General features: G+C 38.0%; 1 protein-coding gene across 1 annotated transcript in view; it reads left to right on the top strand.

Annotated features, from left to right (window-relative positions):
* Positions 1–334: 334 nt before the first annotated feature.
* LOC309618894 (heparan sulfate glucosamine 3-O-sulfotransferase 3A1) overlaps positions 335–13,326 on the top strand; it is a 296,024-nt gene continuing 283,032 nt past the window's right edge. The window contains exon 1 of the mRNA XM_082373369.1: positions 335–8,925. The gene's annotated coding sequence lies outside the window, so the exon portion shown is untranslated. The remainder of the gene's footprint in view (positions 8,926–13,326) is intronic.

Raw genomic sequence — 13,326 nt, 5'->3', positions numbered from 1 at the left:
GGTCAGTTTGTGTAAATTGTATGTGACATATTATATATAATTTCATGAGTTCTCCTTTGGCAGAGAATATGAGATAAACAGGTGAGACATAAATTGGACCTAGGAGAGTGGCCAGAGGAAAAACTGTTCTATAAAACTATTTTAGAACCACTGAGGTAGAACTTCCGAAAAGAGAAAAAATGGGTAAGGAGGCTCCATGGAAAGATGGGGAGAATGGAGTCCCCAGATTGATCAAGAAGTCCAGTAGTAGGAAAGAGAAGTCAGGTGTCTAGCGATAATTTCCTACATCATCACTAACCCGTTGAGTGGGGAAGACCTGGGCAAGCCGTTCCAAGATGGAGCAGCCTCAGGGGCCGTTTCCACTTTGGGATTTCTTGGAGAGGACACCTCATCTGTGCTCGTTTCTCTGTGAATCCAGAAAGCTGCTCAGCCCTGACCCGTCACTGGCGGGGCCAGAGGTGGGACGGTGGGTGGGGTGGCAGAGGCGTGATGGTGGTGTCACCTCGTTGAAGTTCAGAGCCTGGTCTTGAGTCAAAGATAATTCCTTCTCTGGTAGGATTCATCTCCTGTTCTGGAAGGAACTCGAATTCAGGACTCAGCTGTGTTCTGGGTAGCTCTTTTGCAAAAGGTAGGAGAGCATTTCTAAAGCACTGCCCCTCAAAATCAATGTGCATACATATCTCCTGGTATTTAAAATACCGGGCATTAGTAGAAAATTTGAGGTATAGTAAGGCCAGTAGATCAGGAAATGAGTGCCATTGAAAAGATAGTTTATTATTCACAGTTTCCAAGAGGAGAGGGCACGCCATGCTATTGGGGGCCATACAGGGAAGCACAAGGGTCAATCCCAGAGCTGGCGGAGAAGGGGAAGCTGTGGCCAAGGGCCTTCATTGTGGTTTCCAGAGAAAGGAATGGACAAGGCGGGGTACAAAGGTGTAGGACCGGCTAGTCTGAGTAATTTCAGTGGACTCCGGGGCATAGGGGCTGTCCTAGTTGTCTGCTACCTACCCCCACCCCCATAGGGTTATTAGGACAGGTGGCTAGTAATCTGGAGTATGAGATCCTGTAAAGAAGGGGGTTGGGATGTGGCTCTGGATTGGTTGGTATGTCACTGAAAAGCAGACTTGGGGATGAGTTGCCTACTGTCACTGGGGATTGGCTAACCCTGGGAGGGGCAGTCCCTCCAGCGCCAGCAAGGCCCCAGATGTCAAAGCATCAGAATACAGAAAATAAAAGACACGGTTGATACACCTGGGGATCTTATTGAACTGCAGACTCCTGGACCCGCCACTGAGATTCTGACCCCTTTAGTCTGGGGTGAGCCTCACTTATTTGCATCTCTAATCAGCTCACAGGTGGCACTAGTTGCTGCAGGTGTGTGGGTCATCCTTCAGTAGTTATTCTCTTAAGAAGGCCAGGAGTGGAGGATAGCGTTCCAGAAAACACGTTGAGCAGAGGTCTGCTCGCAGACAGCCCCCATCAGAACAGAGGACAGCAGAGTGAAGTGGGCCCTCCGGCTGCTCGCAGAGTCCAGGTTGAATAGTCTGGTCTCCACGGATCGTAGTTTCAGCTCTTAGAGAATTTAAGGACAAAGTAAACGTGTCGATGGCCTCAGCATATTCCAGAACCATTGAGCCGGCCCCCCCAAAGGCATTTGGGCACCTAAAGGACAGTAGGCTTCCACCAGTTAATTGATCGTCTACCATCTAAGAGAACTGCCCCTATGTAGAGCAACAGACAAAGTGCTATGGAGAGTTTACATTTAATTTTGTTCAAGTATAACACAAACCATGAGTATATAGTTTGGCGGATCTCTAAAAAGTGAGGCATGTAACCACAACTCAGATCAAGAAATAAAACATTTACCAGTGACACAGATGGCTCCTTAATCCCCCCTCCCAGTTACTGAGCCCCCAACAATCCGACTTTCTTTCACCACAGGTTAGTTTTGCCTGGTTTCGAACTTTACATAAAATACATCATAGAGCGTGCACTCTTCTCATGTCTTTTGTGTCTGATTTCTTTCATCCCACATTGTGAGATCCATCTGCTTTGTGTGGTAGAGCAGCGGTTTGTTCTCATCGCTGTGTAGTATTTCATTGTGTGAATAAGCCACACGTTACCCAGCCTCCTTGGGATGCACATAGGGTGGTTTCCAATTTGGGCACTGTTGTGAGCATTCTTATACTGCACGTGTCCTGTACGTACTGTCGGGTTTATACCTAGGATAGAATCTGTAGGTCATGAGCATTTGTATTTAGCCCAACAGATGTCCAAAGTGGTTATGCCAGTTTACATGAGAACCAGCTCCACGTCCTTGTCAACATACAGAATCAAGCTCTCTTTTTCATTTTAACCATTCTGGTGAGTGTGTAGCGGTATTGCATCATGATTTTAACGTGTCCGGGTGGAAAAATGTTGTCTAGGAAAATAGAGCGAACTTGAGTCTGGAGGTGGGGAAGAAGAAGCCATATTTAGGGCAGCTTACCTGGGGTGAAAAGTCTCTGTAGATGAGAAACGGACCTACGCATTTCGGGAGGAGTTAGCCTGCGACAAGCCATACACCTTATCCTCCAGGTGTGGGCAGGGTACAGGCAACGTTGGGAGCAAGAGGCTAAACGTTGGAGAGTTAGGAAGAATGTGAGGGTTGAATTAGACATTTAGGAGCTGTGTGTTCATTAAAAATATAATTATTGAGCTTTCAGTATGTGCTGGAAACCGTGTTACCTGGGCACTGTGAGTAGTCATCGTTCCTCCTCCTCCAGAGACCACAGATATTGAGGAGAGGTGAGTAAGTTATATCATAAGGCATTGTGATAAATGCTACAGTAGAGTCTTGTACAAGCTGCGTCTTTGCTCTGGAAGCAAGAAGAAGGTATGTGTCAGTTTGGTCTGGTAGGGCTGGGGAATCCTTCACTAGGAGGTGACATTGGATCCCAGTCTTGATAAATTAGTGGTGGGTCATTAAGAAGGTAATGAAGAGAGAAGCATGAGTGAAGGTTTGGAGATTCAGAAGACTATGCTGATGGGGTTGGAGAAAGTCCAGTAGTTTTGTATAGATGCTTGGGAATAGGTGAGAGCAGACAGAAATGGTATTTTGCAAGCAGATTGTGAAGGGCCTTGGGAATATCAGTACAACTGAGCACGGACTTTATACCATGGGCAAGGAGCAGCCATCGAAGGTCTCCAAAGAGGGGGTTCCCTTGGACCCCCTGGAAGGATATTGTGATAACACAGGCATTGTGATCTAAGGTAGACAGCGGAGGACATAAAAAGAAAGCGACAGATGTGACTTCAAATAAAATATAGCTCAGTTCTCCTCTTGCAGGGCAAGAATCCTCATTTATTGGGAACTGGAAAAGTACTTAAGGTGATGATTTTGTTCTGCTAGGGTGGGCCCAGTCTGAAGGTAATTTTTCAAAAGCAGCTGCTCTAAGTGTTAGTTAAATGGTGCCAGGGGATTCACTAGACACAGGTGTCACGTTCAGTCTTATTCATCTATCAATAAAGCCAGACTCCAAGTGCCAGTTGGATGGCAGCACGGCACCTTTGAGACAGGAATTCTGTTAACAGATGTAACTCGCTGCTTCAGTCTGGGGCTCGGCTGCAGACTTCAAAGATACCCTCAAATCCTTGTCTTCTAACTTTGCTTCTCCATCATTTCTGCTATGGCTCCTGTCGGGGTAACTCAGATACATGTATCACATACTCTTCCTATTGTTTGAGTTTGTTCCTACAAAATATTCTTTATCTGTGCTTTTAATCCGGGAAAGGAATGTTTAAGCATTCAATCAATTTTTTGAATACTTAATAGATGCTGTTGGTACAACATTTTAAAAGGTACAGCAAGGGTAGTGGTGAGAAATAAATTTCCCTCCCACCCCTGACCCCAAACATCCAGTTTCTCTTGCCAGTGACAAACACTATTAACCAATTCCTCATGCATCATTTCAAAGACGTTCTATGCAATTACAAACATATGCCAGTTTTTCTTTTCTTTTTAAAATATCATAAATGTTAGCCCATGATACACCTTGTTCTCCACCTTATATATATCTTGGATATAGTTCTCTATCACGCCTCTGCTTTTTTAAGGCTGCATGGTATTCTACTGTGAATATACTTTTTTTAAATTTAGTCAAGCTACTATTAATAGACATCTAAATAGTTCCTCACTGTTCGCTATTACAAACAGTGCTTCAATGAATATGCTTATTTCTCATTTAGACATATTTCTAGGATAAATTCCTAGAACTAGAACTGCTGGGCCTCCAGGAATGAATATTTATAATTTTGAGATGTTTTAAATTATCCTCCGCTGTAGTTGTTCCAATTTTCACTCCTAGTGAAAAATTTGACCTTTGTCAATTTTATACTGAAAATGTTAATTGGAATTTTACTTTTCATTTATTTTATTATCAGTGAGGCTGAGCATCTTTACATGGTTTTAAGTCATTTGTAATTCTTTTAAAAAGTTGAACTCTCTGATCATGTATGTTGACCATTATTTATCTTTATTATTTATCTTTTTCTTATGATTTGTAAGAGCTCATTGCATATTAAGAAAAGTGCTGTGTGACCACCTAGAGGGGTGAGATAGGAGGGTGGGAGGGAGATGCAAGAGGGAGGGGATATGGGGATATATATATATACATATATCACTTTGTTATACAGCAGAAACTAACACAACATTGTAGAGCAATTATACTCAAATAAAGATGTTAAAAAAAAAAAGTATCCCTTTGTGCATAATATGCACTTTCCCCAATTTGTTTGAGTTTAGAGTTTATTTATTTATTTTTGAAATAACAAACTTTAAACTTGTGATGTAGTAGATCTTCTTTGATTCCTTTTCAGTCTTGGATCATATTTACGATTTTCCAACTGTGAGATGATTTAAAAAGTTTCCATGACCTATTTTAGTACTGTTAGTGTCATTTAAAAATTGTTTATTTTGAAATCATTTTAGACTTACAGAAGAATTGTAAACATAGTAAAGAGACTTTCCATGTAGGCTTCATCCAGCTTTGCCCAGTGTTAACATTCTATAGAACCGTGGTACCATTAGCAAAACTCTAGTATTAACATTGGTACGATACTGTTAATGAAACTGCAGGCTTTAATAGGATTTCCACAGTGTTCCCACTAATGTCCTTTTTCTGTTCAGGTACCAGTCCAGGATTCCACATTTTGTTTAGTTGCCATGTGTCCTTAATATTCTCCACTCTTGACAGTTCCTTCATTTTTGTCTTTTGTGACCTTGACATTTTTGAAGCATACTGGTCAAATATTTGGTAGAATGTCCATCTATTTAGCTTTGTCTGATGTTTCCTTATTAAGGTTGTGAATTTTTGAGAAGAATATCACAAAGCTGGTGTGCCCTTCTCAGCACCTTATATCAGGGATACATATATTGATATGCCTTATAACTGGTAATGTTAAATTTGATCACTTGGTTAAAGTGGTGTCTGCCAGGTTTCTCCACTGTAGAGTTACTATTTTCCCCTGTATTATTAATAAATATTTGGAGAGAAATACTTTGAAGAAATATATGTATGTATTAGTATGCATGTACACTGTTTCTATTTATGTACTTCAATATACATATTCAAATATATATATATATATATATATATATATATATATATATGAAAGAAACACATAAGTTTGTACAGATAACTCAGACTTCAATCCAGCACCAAATTCTAGAATTTCCCCTTCGCTTATTTGTAACTTCTTTCTCCAAAAGTGAGAAACTTATGATTATCTGTAAATATTTACTCCTGTGTTCAACCCTAATATTCATGTACTTTCAGAATTGCTAACCATAACCCTACGAGAAAAATATACCGACTGGAGTTCAGCGTCTCTGTACAGCTCACGTTGTCGTTATTCTGGACTCAGTCAAAACACTCTTGTTCATGCGTATCAGCTCCTTTTTTACCCACTCCTTTCAGTGTGATTGTGTTATTCAGTTTTAATACAGTTATATGCATTTGTCACAATCTGTGATGCATCTTGGGTTGCCCTAGCAACCTTGGTTTTTAAAAATTTGCCTATAATAAAATTCATCCTTTGTGGTGTGCGGTCTTAAGGGTTTTCACAAATACATAGAGTTGTGTGTGATCACTATAGGACTATAGAGAACTATAGAAAACCCAACATTTCCTTGTGCTGACCCCTTTGTAATTAACTCCTCACCCAGTCCCAGACTCGGACAATCACTGCTTGGTTTTTCATCCCTATAGTTTTGTCTTTTCAAGAATGTCATACAGATGGAATCAATCAGTATATAGCTTTTTGATTCTGGCTTCTTTCACTTAGCAAAACACATTTAAGATTAATCCATGTGTGGAGTGGAATAATAGAGCATTCTTTTTAAAAATAACATTTATGGAATTATAATTGACATGCAATAAACTGCACACATTTAAAATGTTCAGTTGGAGAAGTCTTGACATAGGTACGTCCCCATAAAATCTTCACTAAAATCAAGATAATAAATGGATCCATCGCTACCAAAAGTTTCCTTGTCCCCCTTTGTAATCACCTGTCACGTCCACCTCCACGTCTTCCATCTGTAAGCAGCCACTGGTCTGCTTTCTGTCACTATAAATAAGTTTGCATTTTCTAAAATTTTACATGAATGGAATTATACAATATCTACTCCTTTTCATCTTTCACTCAGCAAAATTATTTTGAGATTCAACCATGGTGTAGTAGTATATTTCGCTAGTTCATTCCTTTTTGTTGCAGAGAAGTATTCTGTTGTATGGATATAACTCAGTTTATTTATCCATGCACTTGATGGACATTTGGATTATTTCCAGTTTTGGGCTATTACAAATAAAGTGACTATGATTATTCATGCACTAGTCTTTTTGCGTGGATATCTGCTTTCATTTCTCTTGGACAGACACCTAGAATTTGAATGGCTGGATCAGATAGCAGGTGTATGCTGGCCTTTAAAAGAAACAGCCAAACTCTTGCAAAGTGTTTGCCCCATTTTACATTCCTATCAGCAATGCATGAGGGTTCTGGTTTCTTCATATTGTGGCCAACACTTGGTATGTCAATTTTTTTCAATTCTAGCCATTCGAACGTGTGTGCAGTGGTATTTATTGCATGCAATTTGCATTTCCCTAATGACTAATGATGTTGAGTATCTTTTCATGAGTTTATTTGCCATCTTCTCTAGTAAAATGTCTGCTTGAATTTTATGTTTATTTCTTAAAAATTTGTTTTTGTCTGTTGAATTTTGAGATTTTAAAGTGTGTATTGAATATATTTAACTGTCTGTTATGTGTTAAAGTCTGTTATCAGATATATGACTTGCAGATATTTTCTCCTAGTCTGTGGCTCTTGTCTTTTCATTTTCTTAACAGATCTTTTGAAAAGCAGAACTTTTAAAATTCTGTTGAATTCCAATTTATCAATTTCTTCTTTTGTGAATAATGTTTTTGATATGGTATGGAAGAACTCTTTGCCTAACTCAAGATCACAGAGGTTTTCCCATGTTTTCTTCTGGATGTTTTATAGTTTTAGGTTTTATATTTAGGTTTATGAGAACACTTTTCAATTAATTTAAAGTCAGTTTTTCTTTATGATACAAGACACAAATATTATTTTTGCTTATATTCAATTGTTTCAGCATCATTTGTTGAAAAGCACTATCTTTCTTCACTGAACTGCTTTTGTACTTTTGTCAAAAATCAGTTGTCAGTATATGGGTGGGTCTATTCTGGATTCTCTATTTGTTTAATTGGCCCACTTATTATCCTTACACCAAACACCGTGCTCTCTTATTGTAATTTTATAATAACTACTGAAATCAGATAGTGTTAGTCCTCCAACTTTGTTTTTCTTTTGCAAAATTGTTTTGCCTGTTCTGAGTCTTTCATATTTCCATATGAATTTTAGAGTCAGTTTGTCAGTTTTTATAAAAACATAGAGTTTTTTATTGGGATTTCATGAATCTTTAGATCCTTTGTGGGAGAATTTGCATCTTAACAACATTGATTCTTCAGCCAATAAACATAAGTATCTCCATTTATTATGTCTTCTTTATGTTCTCTGAAAAAAATTTGTGGTTTTCACAAGTTTTTCACATCTTTATCAGATTTATACCTATTTCATATTTTTGATGTTATTATAAATTAAAATTTTGGTTAAATTTCTATTTCTGATTGTTGCTAGTATATAGAAATACAATTGATTTTTACATTGGTCTTATATCCTGTAATCTTGCTAAACTCACTTATTCCTGGTAGATTTTTTTGTGATTATATTAAATTACCTACATAGAAGATCATGTTATATGTAAATAAAGACAGCTTTATGCATTCTCTTCAAAACTGGGTGCCTTTAATTTCTTGTACTTGCCATATTGTACTGGTTAGAATCTCCGGTACGATGTTGAATAGAAATGGTGAGAATAGATATCCTTGTATTGCTCCTCATTTCAAAGGAAGTAACCTTTTAGTTTTTCACCCTTAAATATGTTAGCTGTAGGGTTCTTTTGTTAATATCGTTTATTAGTTAGAGAAATTTCCCTTCTATTCCTAGTTTGCTGAGAGTTTTTCTTTTTTCTTTTTTTTAAATCATGAGTGAATTTTGTCAAATGCTTTTTCTGTGTCTATTGAGTTTTTTTTTTTAGTTTATTAGTATGCAAGCAAAAAGACAATGGAACAGAAAACTGTCCATTCAGAATTCTACACCCAGCAAAAATGCATTTGAAAAATAATGATGAAATAAAAATGTTTTCAGGCATTCAAAAGCTGGAATAATTCATTGCCAGCCAACCCACAGCGTAAGAAAAATTAAAGGAAGTACTTCAGGCAGAAGAAAAATGCTACCAGATGGAAATATGGATCGATACAAAGGAATGAAGAACACAGGAAATGATAACTACACTAAATATATAAGGTAATTTCTTACTGTTTAAATCCTTTTAAAAGGTAATTATTTAAGTAACCAAAAAAACCTGTGTGGTTGAGGTTTATAACATAATATGAACATAAAATGAGTACAGCTAATAGCAGAAAGTTGGAGGGAAGAAATGGAAAGTTCTTATCTGTACCTAAAGTAGTGCAATACCACTTGAAGCTAGACTGCGATAGGTTAAAAAAATGTAACGTAAACCTTAAGACAACCACTAAAATAAAACCACAAAGAGTTATACCTAATAAGCCACCAAAGTTGTTAAAATATTGATATGGATATCAATATTGCTATTGATTAATATCAACATTTATTGATATGGATATCCATATTGATATTGATAAATATAGCCAACTCATCTAAAACAAGGTAGAAAATGAGGAAAAAGAGAAAAAGAAAATATGGACAAAGAGAAAACTAAAAGCAGGATGATAGATTCAAACCTAAAGTTATCAAAGACACATTAAGTGTGAACGGTCCTGTATGAGCACAGCACTGCTCCTTGTAATCCCTTCTGGTGGTTCTTTCCTCAGGTCGTTCTTGCAGGTAGTTTCTTCACAGCTGTTCTCTGCTCAGTGCTCACCTGAATCCTAGGTGAGACTCCTCTGCAGGTCTCTGCAGGTCTGTCTCTCTGTAGCCCTCTTTCCCACTCCACTCTGTCTTGGGAACACTAGCCGTGTTGGCGTCCCTGAATCCTCAGCTCTGTCTGTTCAACTCAGGGCGTCCACTGGGCTCCCCCAGGTTCGCTGTGCTGTGTCCTGGAAACTCAAGCGTCACGTTAAGAAAACCTTAGGGCTCACCTCCTTCATATCCTGCCTTTCAGGGACCATGGTTCTTCATCGCTTAAGATTGTGTCTTGCAAACTGTTGTTTCATATATTTTATTGGTTTTTTAGTTTGTTTCAGGTGGGAGGGCAAATTCCATTTCTGTTACTACACCTTGGTCAGAAGCAGAAATCAGTTTATTCCTTTTTATTGCTGACAGTATTCCATTGTACGGCTGTACTATAGTTTGTTTATCCATTTATATATTGACAGTCTAAGTTGTTTCCAGTTTTGGGCAATTACAAACAAAGCTTCTATAGGCATTGATGCATGACTTTTTGTGGGAACAAGAATTCTCAATTCACTTGGATAAATACCAAGAAGTGATATTACTTGGTCATTTGGTAAGGGTATATTTAATTTTATAAGAAACTGCCGAATTATTTCTCAGAGTGGTTGTACCATTTGACGTTCCCACCAGAAATCTGTGAGGGTTCCAATTGTTCTACATTCTTGTCAGCACTTGGTATTGTAAGTTATTTGGTTATGGATTTATTTTTAGTCATTCTAATGCATGGATGGTGGTATCTCATTGTGGTTTTAATTAGCACTTTCCTAATGGCTAATGATGTTGAACATCTTTCTGTATGCTTACTTATCGTCTGTATGTCTTTTTTGGTGAAATGTCTGTTCAGAACTTTCACCCATTTTAGAAAAATTGGGTTTCTGTTTTCATATTCTTGAGTTTTGAGTGTTCTTTATGTATTATGGATACAAATCCTTTATCAGATGTTACTTGCAAATATTTTCTCCCAGTCTGTGTCTTGTCTTATGTTTCATTTTAAAATCTTCCCTTTTAGAGGGAGCCAAGTTGTTTAGAAGACTGAGTTAGAAGTGTAACTTTATTAATATCCCCAAACCATTTATTGACTAATAAAAAAACATTTTAAGAATGGTAATTTTTACCCCCAGAAATTTAATGTCATTTTATCTCTGTGTTACTGAGTAAATTTTGACAGAAAATTTATTACAGTAACAACATCAGGGCATTTATATTCTCTTTCTCATTTGGCTACTAGTTCTGTGATCTCAAATGTCATTAATTTCTCCAGACTCAACTTCCTCAGCAGAAAATGTTCAACTTTGAATGTAAGCTTTTCAAAGTTACCAGCTCAGAATGCGATAACGTTCTCCATTAATAACTTTCCTCGGAAGTTATAGTTTTGTCTTGTTCTGTTTTTTCACTTTCATAATAACATGAGTACCTTTTGTTACGAGTGATCTTCATGTATTTTTTTATTTCTGTGATTTAAATAACTTGAGGACTAGAAATGCATAAGCAAATAAAGAGGGGAAGAGAATGCGAAAGGGAAGAGATTTTACACTTTATAAAGGGAAAACATCAGCACTTAACTTGTTTTTTAAAAATTCCACTTGAACAAGATATGTTATTGATAGACATAGATAGTACATTACTTAAGAAATAGCACACAAAATATTTAGGGGGCACTGGAGTTATAATGATAGGTCAATTAAATTAATCATTTTATTAAGTTGGGATATAAAGTATGTTTTGAGAAAAATTCAATTCTAGCATCTTTTTCTCCATTTTATTATGAAAAGTTTTCAATGTACAAAAAAGTTGCAAGAATTTTACAGCAAAGATCCCTATACCTACTGCATAGATTCTATAATTAACATTTTACTAGATTTCTTTTATTATATATTTATTCATATATCCATCCTGCTACCATCTACCAATCCACCTTATTTTCTCGTGCATTTTTAAAGCTAGAGGATTTTTAAAATTTGAGTATTTATCACAGAGAAAACTTTTGGTTGTATGATGAGATTACTAACACATACTGATTTCTAACACATATTCATCCATCAAAACCAAAACAAAACAAAACAAAACATCCTGCTAAATCCTGCTAAGTTTCCCAAACCTGGGGAGTTCTCCAAAGAAACAAACAAACTCAGGACTCCTGGACCCCACCTCTGGATCTGGGTTGAGTCTAGTATCTGAATTACCCACACCCCCTCCTCCTTAGCTCCAAAAGTGTTTGAATGAGCAGCTGAGGCATTCGCTCAGACACAGCTTCAGAGAGTCGATTAGAAACAGCAGATGTGGGGAAGGGCCGTGACATGCCTGGATTATGAGAGTCTGAGGAAGAGAGAGTCAGAGAGAACGATATTCTAGAAATGAAATTCAGTGAGAGGAAGGTATAGTCAGACAGGGCTGAGATTAGACTGGGGCTCTGAAACAACTCTTCCCAAACCTACTTGCCTGAAATAACCAAAAAAAAAAAAACAACAAAAAATCAAACCAACCTTGGGTCTTAACAAAGAGCTTTTGACTTAGAGGTACTGAATGAGGGCCAGAATCTGTACTTTAACCAGTGACGTGGGTACTCTTAGTGCTACTGGTCTATAGCCAGCGTATCGGACTTTCTCCAGGATTAGAGAAGTATGGGGGGTACCAAAGATCTAGCTGAAGTGTGATAGCTTTTAGTATGAGCTAAGTAATATGAGTGTGTGAGGGTCCCCATCTTGATTCTCAGCTGTGTCTACTGCTGGAATTTAACTGGTAGGACAGGCCACCAGAAGGTGATTGGCATAAAGGGCCATGTGGACAAGCTTGGTCCAGTACCAAATCCATGTGCAGCAGACGGCAGGGGTGGGACTGAATTCCAGACAGTGCTTTGCTCTCAGACATGTATTCTGACCCTGTCTGCTAGTCTGGGAACCAGCAAGGAAGGGGTCTTTGAGCAAAAACTGAAAGATTCGGCTAATAACCATGAGACATTGAAACACAAGCAGCTTTCTTTGTTGTTCACATGACAGTGTGAAATACAAAAGAGGGGAGAATTTTATAAGGAGAACAGGCATTGTGCATTATTTGTGGTACAGGATAGGAGATGGAAATTCCCAAGGGAGGTCAATGTCAATCCTCAGAGGGGGCCATGATGCCTTAGAACATCATTGGAGCCTAAGTATCAGGGGAGGAAAATGGCAGTCACCATTCAGTTGCAAGGCCAGCATTAACATTATTCTCCTGGAGCATCCTGAAATAATTGATGGTTGGGGGTGATTTTCAGGGAATGAATGCCTTCCATTAGTGGCAAAGTTTGGGCAAGTATCAGCAAATATGACTCATATAGGTGTTGAGTTTAAATGCCATTTGCTTGTTGGGTAAAGCTAAGAACTTGTAAAGAAGTCAGAAAGAAATAAAAGCCTGGAGAAATTAATGAGGCAGCATACTAAAGAGGGAAAGAACAGATGCTTCGTAAACTCACGTGTGTCCTAATAGATATTGCTTGATTTATCTTCCCCAATTAAAAGTTACTTTATTAATTTTAACTTAATAGGAAATCTTTATTCAGATGGCAGGCATTAGGGTTTTCCTGACGCCTGCGAAGTGTTGTTCTGAATCTTTTCTCTTGCTTTCATTGTGCTATATTGATTCTTCTTCTGTAGCCTTTCCTGGGTCCTTCTCCTCTGATACCTTGAAAAATGTATTTCACTATTTCTCTCCCTCACACAAAAGAAGTGAGATTTCAGGGTTGGATCAGTGCAGGTGTTTGCCCTTGTACCCAGCCGTCTCCCAGCCCTGTGCTTG

This window comes from Balaenoptera borealis, assembly GCF_965194805.1.
Source record: "Balaenoptera borealis genome assembly, chromosome: 20".
In the NCBI taxonomy this organism is placed as follows: domain Eukaryota; kingdom Metazoa; phylum Chordata; class Mammalia; order Artiodactyla; family Balaenopteridae; genus Balaenoptera; species Balaenoptera borealis.
This window is presented reverse-complemented; position numbering and strand designations above follow the sequence as displayed.